The sequence below is a fragment of the Amblyomma maculatum genome, chromosome 3 (genome assembly GCF_055883805.1).
Source record: "Amblyomma maculatum isolate TAMU_Amacu chromosome 3, ASM5588380v1, whole genome shotgun sequence".
NCBI classification, from domain to species: domain Eukaryota; kingdom Metazoa; phylum Arthropoda; class Arachnida; order Ixodida; family Ixodidae; genus Amblyomma; species Amblyomma maculatum.
In genome coordinates this window covers 166,092,704-166,102,742 of record NC_139346.1, presented here as the reverse complement: position 1 = coordinate 166,102,742, position 10,039 = coordinate 166,092,704, and the positions used below count along the sequence as shown (strand labels likewise).

General features: G+C 46.0%; 2 non-coding genes across 2 annotated transcripts; both read left to right on the top strand.

The window, feature by feature from the left end:
* The first annotated feature begins 7,521 nt into the window (after positions 1 to 7,521).
* Positions 7,522 to 7,593, top strand: TRNAE-CUC (transfer RNA glutamic acid (anticodon CUC)). Its single transcript has one exon. It is a non-coding gene; the product is annotated as a tRNA-Glu (tRNA).
* Positions 7,594 to 7,601: 8 nt separating this feature from the next.
* Positions 7,602 to 7,673, top strand: TRNAQ-CUG (transfer RNA glutamine (anticodon CUG)). Its single transcript has one exon. It is a non-coding gene; the product is annotated as a tRNA-Gln (tRNA).
* The last annotated feature ends 2,366 nt before the right edge of the window (positions 7,674 to 10,039 follow it).

Here is a 10,039-nt window from a genome sequence, read left to right as displayed (position 1 = left end):
AGCGCCAACACTATTTTACTGGTAACTAAATCTTATTTGTATCTAAACATTTCGGGAAGCGATGCGATGACTGAGGGCTCGGTTAATCTATACGCAGAGGAAGAAGGAGCTCGAAAGCTTAAGAAACACGCAAAATATCATGCATTATAAAGAAGGCATTGCTTCTCGTGCCCTGGTCGCGCACATGCTCCCAGGACGGTCCAGTTCCGAGTCAACGAACGGCTCGGGTTACGTCCGCGCGTCGTCGTCGGCGCAGGCCTCTCCAAAACGGCCTGCTCGCAGGTGCGAGGAGGCATTGGAAATGGAGCGGCCTTGCGTCCGTTTGCTTGGAGGCGGTTGTGGCAGTGCGTCGGTTCGCGTACACAACAATATCCTTGCCCGTAACACCCTCAAGCATATTGTCCAACCACAGCACCCATTCGCTTGGCAAGAAGTGATTTGCAATGGCACAAACACCCAAGACGCCGGGTGTAAGCGTGTTTTGAATGAAACAAATGTCCAAAAAGTTGTTTTTGTTTTTACAGTGCATGCTAAACAAAAATGAAAACATAGTAAAGAATATACATTCGCTTAGTGATGTATAATTTCCCTCATTTGAGAAAGTCAATGCATTTCCACATTAGCTCCTATACAAAAATACTGTTGTGTTTTCCAAGTACGAAACTTCATGCGTAATCTCAAATGAAAGTCTGTTGCGGATCTCATGTTAAAACACATAAAAATTGTTTCTTAGGCAACATCCTACATATGCTAATCAGAAATGAAAACATAGGGCTCTGAAAGTGTGCAGTTAACAAAGAAATAATATATATTCACTTAGTGATGTATACATTTCCTCATTTGAGAAAGTCAATGTATTTCCACATTAGATCCTACCCAAAAATACTGTTGCGTTTTCCAAGCACAAAACTTCATGTGTGATCTCAAAGGAAAGTCTGCCGCGGATATGATGTTAAAACACATCTAATCTTGAATCTCCTTTGAGTGGTTGATGACTCATCAAAAACACATTACGTGGGTAACAGAAATTCAATATCCATTTTTGTAAGGGTAGAGACCTCATAAAGCGCTACGTTGAGCAACGTAGGGATACATTCGACTTTGTTCGACAAAAAATTTCGTGTGACGAGGTCCACCAACCGACAAAAAATAAAAGAAAATAAAACTACACGGTTCGCTTTTTTGAATTAAACGGAAGTTTACACCATTGCCATCACTAACCGCTGAGGCACCATTGATCTGTTTTCTGGATGTACTAAGGAAGCGTTCTTTCTCATGTGCCACTTTAAACTACATACTTCGGGTCATCGATATTTTTGCACTACTCAGCGCTCGCTGAAAGGGAGTCCATTTAGCTCAGACAATCGGCTGCATGCCTGCTTGTGTGCCAAGATCTGGACCAGACGCTTCAGTCTTTCTCCCGAAGCCATTTCTTGAGAAATCGATCCAGTACAGTACGACTACATTTGCAGGGTCAAGGCGCGCAGACGGCACGCTGCACTCTGTTTCCGAGGCTGTATATTGTAGAAGATGGAATTTTCCGACAAACTGGGTTACGATGGCGTCTCCGCATATATAGATGTACTGCGGAGACAACTGTCTCAGAATGCACGCAACTATATAAGAACCACCCCTTCATGGATCACTGCCTTGTCGTGGCGGAGGGGCTTGCGAAACTCGATGAAGTCGTGAGCTCTGCTGTGTAGGGCCACCCAAGATAGACAGGTCACGGCAGAGAGTTCTGACAAAATGTGATTCACTGGAGAAGGTAATGGCAACCCACTCCAGTATTTCGTGCCAAGAAAACCCTATGGCCAGTCACAATACCATTAATGATATGGCGCCGGAAGATGAGCCCCCCAGGTTGGAAGGCGTCCCACATGTTACTGGGGATGAACAAAGGGCGATTCCTAGTAGCTCCAGGACGAATGAAACGGCTGGGCTAAAGCCAAAAGGACGCTCAGAAGCGCTATACAAGCAGTAAAAACAAGGCCTGGGGCCGATTGTGGCACCGATCATCAGCTTCTTGTTGCCAAAATTAAGCTTCGATTGAGGAAAACGCAGAAAACTAGAATGACTTTCAGGTATGATCTGGATCAAATTCCATTAGAATATGCTGTGGAAGTGAGGAATCGATTTCAAGAATTAGATCTGGAAGACAGAGAGCCCGAAGAGATGTGGACTGATGTTCGTGATATAATACAAGAAGTTGCTACTAAGGTAGTTCCAAAGCAAAAGAAATGCAAGAAAGCAAACTGGTTATCTGAAGAGGCTTTGCAAAATAGCTGAGGAAAGGAGGATGGCAAAAGGTATGGGGGAAAGAGAAAGGTACAAGGTTCTCAATGCGGATTTTCAGAAAATAGCAAGGAGAGATAAGAATGCCTTCCTGAACATACAGTGCCAAGCAGTTGAGGACAACAGCCAATTAAAGAACACTGGAGCTCTGTATAAGACAATCAAAGATATCAAAGGAAGCTTCTGTGCTAAGCTGGGCGTGATAAAGGACAAACAAGGCAAGGACCTCACTGAAGCCTCAGAGATAAAGAAGAGGTGGCAAGAATACACAGAAGAACTGTACAAGAAGGACCCGAATGTGCAAACCCAACATAAGACGGTTGTGATTACTGATCTCGAGCCGGGCATCCTGAAGAGTGAAGTTGAATGGGCCGTAGCCATCCTTGCTAAGAACAAAGCTAGCGGAATTGATGGCATTCCAGCTGAGTTGCTTCAAAACCTCAACCATGACACTGTTAACATTCTGCATACATTATGTCAGAAGATTTGGACAACCCTGCAGTGGCCACAGGATTGGAGGAGGTCAGTTTATATCCCCATTCCAAAGAAAGGCAGTGCCAAAGATTGTTCCAACTACCGCACGATCGCGCTTATTTCGCATGCTAGCAAGGTGATGTTGAAAATCCTCCAAGGTAGGCTGCAGCAGTATGCGGATCGGGAGCTTCCGGACGTGCAAGCTGGGTTTCGCAAGGGCAGAGGAACTAGAGACCAATTGCTAACCTTCGCTGGATCATGGAAAAAGCAAGAGAGTTCCAGAAACCCATCTACTTCTGCTTTATAGATTATGCGAAAGCGTTTGACTGCGTAGATCACAGCAGATTGTGGCAAGCTCTCCAAGAGATGGGAGTTCCAATTCACCTCATCTGTCTCCTCAGGAACCTGTATGAAGGGCAAGAGGCCACAGTCAGAACTGGGCATGGTCTTACTGATTGGTTTCCGATCGAGAAAGGAGTGAGGCAAGGCTGCATACTGTCGCCCTGCCTATTTAACCTATATGCAGAGTGCATCATGAGGAAGGCCGGTCTGGACGAGTCTTCAGCTGGAGTGAAGATTGCTGGAAAACGTATCAACAACCTTAGATATGCGGATGATACCACTTTAATGGCAGAAAGTGAAGTGGAACTCAAGAGACTTCTGATCCGCGTACAAGAAGAGAGTGAGAAGTTTGGGCTTAAACTGAACATTAAAAAGACAAAGATCATGGCGTCTTGCCCTATCAAGTCCTGGAGCATCAATGGACAAGAAGTGGAAGCTGTGACAGATTTTCTGTTCTTGGGCTCCAAGATTACCTCGGAAGGAGACTGCAGCCATGAAATTAGGAGACGCCTGCTTCTGGTAAAGAGAGCAATGGTTAGCCTTGACCGCCTAGTAAAGAGCAGAGACATTAGTCTCCCAACCAAGATCCGTATAACTCGTGCTATGGTCTTTCCAGTTGTGATGTATGGATGCGAGAGTTGGACTGTGAAAAAGGCTGACCGCCGAAGAATTGACGCGTTTGAATTGTGGTGCTGGCGAAGACTCAATCTTGAGAGTTCCTTGGACTGCCAGAAGATCAAATCAGTCGATATTGTCGACCATAAACCCTGACTGCTCATTGGAGGGTCAAATTTTAAAGTTAAAGCTCAGCTACTTTGGTCATCTGATGAGAAGAGAGGAGTCGCTGGAGAAAGATTTGATGTTGGGAAAGGTTGAGGGTCGCCGGAGAAGGGGTAGGTAGCGAATGCGTTGGTTAGATGGCATCCTCGAGGCACTGCAGATGAAGTTATGTGATGTTAGGAAGATAGTGAGAGACCGGAAAGCGTGGCGTGACATGGTCCATAGGGTCACGAAGAGTCGGACACGACTGAACGACTAAACTGAACTGATATAAGAACCAATATAAGAAAGGTGCACAATGAGCCTGTCTCCTCTGGTGCGTACATGCACCTGACAGCACGCACTTGTACCCGAGAACAACAAACGAACAAACAAAAAAAAAGGGAAAAGAAAACGCTTTGTCAGGGGTTGTCGATGACACCGCTCTCAACGACCTTGTAATAGGGGGTTGTGCGCTGCGAAAGTTAGTAAAGCGGTGCCAGCTGTCGGCTACACGGTCTGTTTCCTGGACTTCCTCTTTCACACAGTTCCAGCTCTCACTGTGCGGTTTCAACGTTTCATCAAATGGGTTGAGTAGCGAGTCAGTTTGGAGCACGCTGTCTCACGTATAATTTTGCCGCTGTTACCATTCTTTATTGCGAAAGCAATACTGTTCGTAGTTTGAGCCTTCAGCGTGGAACGGCGGTGACCACCATTGACATTTGACCTTTAGACAACCCGCGTAGACGACCCCAGGCTGGCAGGAGCTGCCAACTTGGGTATCTCGTTTCACATGGGACGCTTATGTTTGTTAGAATCAGCCTACCAGGACTTTGGCATTTCGTTACCCCTCTAGGCCACCAAGGCACATTCATACGGCTTGGTTAAAAAGCGGAGCTTTATGTGTGGGCTGGGGATGAAGAAGAAGAATTAGAAGAATGCTCGGTCACCCGCAGCTACTGCTTTCACTCAATATTCGGTTCAGCAGCGTTAAACTCTTCTAATTTTTTTCATAGATTCTTGGCTTTTGGAAGGGAATTAATATAAGAGTAAAAGATTTCACGTGTGTATACACCTCCGACGGGCGAGGACGTGCGGCGCAGCAGCCAAACGCTCGAGAGAAAACATCCAAACTGCGTCGCGCACCACAAAGTGACAAACGATATTGGGACACCAGGTGCATTGACACCCTAGCCACAGGGGTAGCCTAACCGCAGTCATTCTTACCCATGGTTACCGAACGTAACAATGGTTATCGTGAATGATGGTTCACCGTTGTCACGTACACGAGCTGACACGCTGTTGGTTATACGGCTGCCAATGGCCTCTTGATTGCTATAAACGATCTGGCGCGATCGTCGACAGAGCAAGCTGAAATTGCAAATATTTCAGTTATTTACAGAGCTCCGCTTAGAAAGCCATCCCAGGACGCGATGGCGTCATCAAACAGCAGCACTGCCTCCGTTGACGATTATTCCGCAAACTGTCCGCACCAACACCTCTACACATGCATCCCGAGCGCCGGCGTTCGAAAAAATAGCGTCGAAAGTGAATCCTCTTAGAGGTCACTGACCCATATATATCGAGTTGCTCGTAGAAGTGATTGCTGTGATTCAGTCAAGTTCCTGCTTACAACCTCATAGCAGCTGCGGTCGGTGCGGCGCGGATCACTCGGTCAGGTTGTATGCTATCTCCGCTGCTGCGGCGTCGCTGAACTTAATGGTATCCTTATTTTGTTACGAAGTAGTAGGGCTGAAAATAAGGCAGTGCCATGTGTAGACTTCTGTTTTTGCGCTAGCCACTTCCAAAGTGCCGTTCGCCGTGGCTTCGATGTGAAACAAACTAGGCCTGACGATTAGGAACGCATGGCCAGAGCGGCGGTCACCCACAGCGCTCGCGGGTGGCACCGCTGCGGTAATATCGAGGCATCCGGTGCTACGAACATGTTTACTTTTGTGCTACGACTGAGGCCGAACCATTTTTTGACGTACCGTCTTTGCCAAAAATAAAAAGGCTGCATGTTTTGTTTCTCACTTGTATTATAAAGCCAATAAAAATTCCCAGAGGATCCCAACTCACCAACTCAATAAGGTGTAAGTAGACGTGCTCGCCTTTACTTTGCAGATATTTAAAACTTCAGATAAAGTATGAATTTATTACCCAGAATTGTGGCTCAACAAGCACAAACACAAGCGAAGAGACACAACACACGCGCACACTACCAACTGTAATATGGATCTGAAAACACTTCCTCTTCACCACTCCTCTTCTTCTGCACTCAAGTACATCTCATCTTCCTCTTCTTTGCCAAGGGGATATTGGCACTTTCTTCCCCACAGAACATAAACATCGTCGAAGCATGGCAGTCACCAATTTCACACTCATTTGCTTCTCCACACCTCTGCTTTGACCAGAAACTAATACCACGCTGGACAGTCACAAAGACCACCACATAGTCACATAGTCACACTAATAACAACCACCACCACATATGTGCAGTAGGACATGTCCATCCACAACACATCACTTGGAAAGTCCCTATGTATTGAAAAACTATAACCTGCCAACATGTCCATCCAAAAAACATCACTTGTAAAGTCCCTATGTATTGAAAAAACTGTAACCTGCCAACATGTCTACGAACATGCCATGCTTGGACGATGTTTATGTTCTGCGGGGAAGAAAGTGCCAATATCCTCTTGGCAAAGAAGAGGAAGATGAGAAGATGTACTTGAGTGTAGAAGAAGAGGTGTGGTGAAGAGGAAGTGTTTTCAGATCCATATTACAGTTGGTAGTGTGCGCGTGTGTTGCGTCTCTTCGCTTGTGTTTGTGTTTGTTGCGCCACATTTCTGGGTATTATGCAGCACCAACTAGCCCCTCAAGCCGTCATTTTGAGAATTTAGTACCATACGGCCGAGAAGCAGACCCTGCAGCCTGGTTACTTTTGGCAAAGACGGTACGTGCTATTATAACGACACGCCACGCAAACGGTACTGCAAAGACGGGATGGGGCTAGTACGCTGTTTCTACGGCGTACTACGGCGTTCTACAGCGTACTTGACGGCGCGCGCTTTCTGATATATAAAATAAAAACACCCGCTGCAAGATACGCGAAGTGGAGCTATTGTTCAATATATCGGCATACCGAGAATTTATTTGCAGTACCTTCGCCAAATTTTAAGAATTTGCTTTAGTATCTTGTTAAGGCGGAGCTTAGGTGTTCCAGAATGCTTTAATCAAAGGCGACTTAACACCGAACTTACTGCAATTAACCTATTTGGAAAACAGGCACTTTTTTTAAAACAATGTGTGGTCTTTTTAGCACTGGCTGCGTATGTTCGGTTAACTATAGTCGAACGTTAAGAATTTGGCAGACAATCGCTGCCAGCGGAAAGCCACAGCGTAGCAGATATATTATTAACAAGCTTTAATAATTCTAACCATACATAGTGGTTTCAAGTAACTACTGTTTATAGACTTCGTATTGTCAAAAAAAAAAATGCCCCTTCACCAGCGAAGTGAAAAGGAAACGGGAGAAATCGTACGCGCATGTCTGTCAAATTCGCGCGCCATTCAAACGACTACAGCGACGCTTCTCGGCGCTCTCCGCAGGTAGCTATCGGTTTTTCTCCTCGCCGAGCAACAACCGTCTCCGGCGTGGTCTAGTGGCTAGGATATCTGGCTCTCACCCAGAAGGCCCGGGTTCGATTCCCGGCGTCGGAACAAGTGTAGGTCTCATGGTGTAATGGTTAGCACTCTGGACTCTGAATCCAGCGATCCGAGTTCAAATCTCGGTGAGACCTGCCCTTTTAATTTTCAAATATAGAGCGGATAATGCGTAAGGTGTTCGTGGTTTTATTAGTTTTCTTTTTTAATTTAGTGCTTCGATTAGCACAATGAGTACAGAATCTACCCATCCTTCATCAAATATTTTTCAGACATATATTACATTTACATTCTTTTTTGTTAAACTATGTTCACACAGCATCATCTAGAATACACGGTTTTTAAACGCTAGATTTTTTTTTTCTCTTATACGGATGATCATTTAATATAAGAATATTATGTTGGCATCATTCGCAAATCATAGACTGAAAACTTGAAATCGTGGAGACAAGGGTGTTGAAAAGATATATGAAAGAAAAAATTACCGACGATTACGTTACTTCCTAATGCGAAATTTGAGCGCAGCAAATAAGCTGTTTCACCTTTTCGATAGATTGAGGCAAAGAAATCGAGCAACACATGTATGCGCTATCACAGAATTTTTCTTTTATTTTTCACACGTATTCCTTTAACAAAGACTCCACTAACAGTTCTTGACAGTCATGAAGGAAGCTTTGTGGTCGGAGAAATAGACTGATATATGTTCGACTTGGTACACCAATGCTTGATTCTCAAAGACGAGATCTATACAAGTGCCTCGCGAGGTTGTCACAGCCGTGGGACGCGTTACGAGCGAGAGGAACGGTATACGAAGAGGCATCCGTGTGCTGTGCGATGTCAGCGCACGTTAAAGATCCCCAGGTGGTCGAAATTACTCCGTAGCCCTCCACTACGACTCCTCTATCTCTCTTTCCACTTTCACTCTCGCCTTCCTCCCTTCCCTTACGGCTTGGTTGCGGTGTCCACAGAAAACAAGTGAGACAGTTACCGCGCCTTTCCCTTCCTATAAAAAATAAACCAGTTTTTCTACGCGGTCATGCCCCGCCGGGGTGGTACAGTGTTAAGACGCCCGACTACTGTCCGGAATACCCGGGTTCGAACCCGACCTCGGCGGCTGCGTTTCGATGGAGGCGAAACGAAGAGGCGTCCGTGTGCTGTGCAATGTCAGCGCACGTTAAAGATCCCCAAGTGGTCGAAATTACTCCGTAGCCCTCCACTACGGCTCCTCTTTCTCTCTTTACACTTTAACTCCCACCTTCCTCCCTTCCCTTACGGCGCGGTTCAGGTGTCCACAAACTCGTGTGACAGATACTGCGCCTTTCCCTTCCTGTGAACCAATTATTATTATTATCTACGCGGTCACGTTGTCTTGACTCGCTAGCGGCGGCAGCGGCATCAGACAGTCGCTGCTAGCGCTTCCTCCGGCGACCCCTCCCCCCCCAATTCCCCTTCCTTTCCTTGTGTTCTCCGGCTGCTCTGCGCTTCCTGCGAGGCTTCGGTTGCCAAGCGCCGGCTCGAACTGGGGGGATGAAAGTGGGGAGGCGCTGGTTACGAGGCCGACGCCGACGCCGACGCGAAACCCAGGAACGAGCGCCAAAGAGCTGCGCTCTAAAAAATAATCAGAGGGTCTCGTAGATGTCTCTTAATAGGAGAATGGCGAAAGCGTGCCCTTCCTCTCCTATCATTTCCTTCTCGTCGTTTGCCTCTTATCGGCTTCGTTGCAATGCTACATATAATTGTAATTGATTTACAGGAAAGTAAAGGCGCGGTATCTGTCGCACTTTTCTTTGACAAGTGGGAGTTTTGACGGTACACCATCGCTCCTGTTGCGTGGCGTTCCTCGGCGCGCGTTCAAGAATGCGATTACAGATGGCAGGAATGCTAGACAAGTACACATCTCGCGAAATCTCGCGGATTATGACAGATCTCGCACACAAATCTCGTGCCAATTGTCGCGCACGAGATTTCGTTCCATGAGCCTAGAAAAGCTTTCGCCTTAAAAAAGTTGTCTTTTAAACCGCGTATACCTTGTGTTCTTAGCAAATTTTCTTACCGATTGGAAGCTAGGCACTTGTAAAGGTCTTTTAGTGCATCCCTTGAGTTTAGTTTAGTAAGCTAAGCTTTATAAAACAGAGAGACATGCTTGTGGAAGGTATAACGTTGACGTGAGTTTCGCGCTGTGTGATTTGGTTATCGCAGCCACAGCGCCAAAGAGCAGAGATAAATAGTGATGCAAGCATAAAACACCCTTTTGTGGCTTTGCATGGCGTCCCGTAACGTTGCACGGGTAGTTTATAGTCTATCTGTTTTCTTTGCACGTACGAAGGAAATTAAGGGCGTCTGACGTAATGTGCCTTTCCTAAACGAGCACTAACTTTTGGAGTTAAGGACTTTTTCTATGAGGAAAGATGTCTTTTCTTAACGCTTTATGCCTTAATGTTACAGACCGCCTTTCACTTTTTTCCAAGGCCTTTCGTTGGAGTCTGTTGTATCCATTAGACAA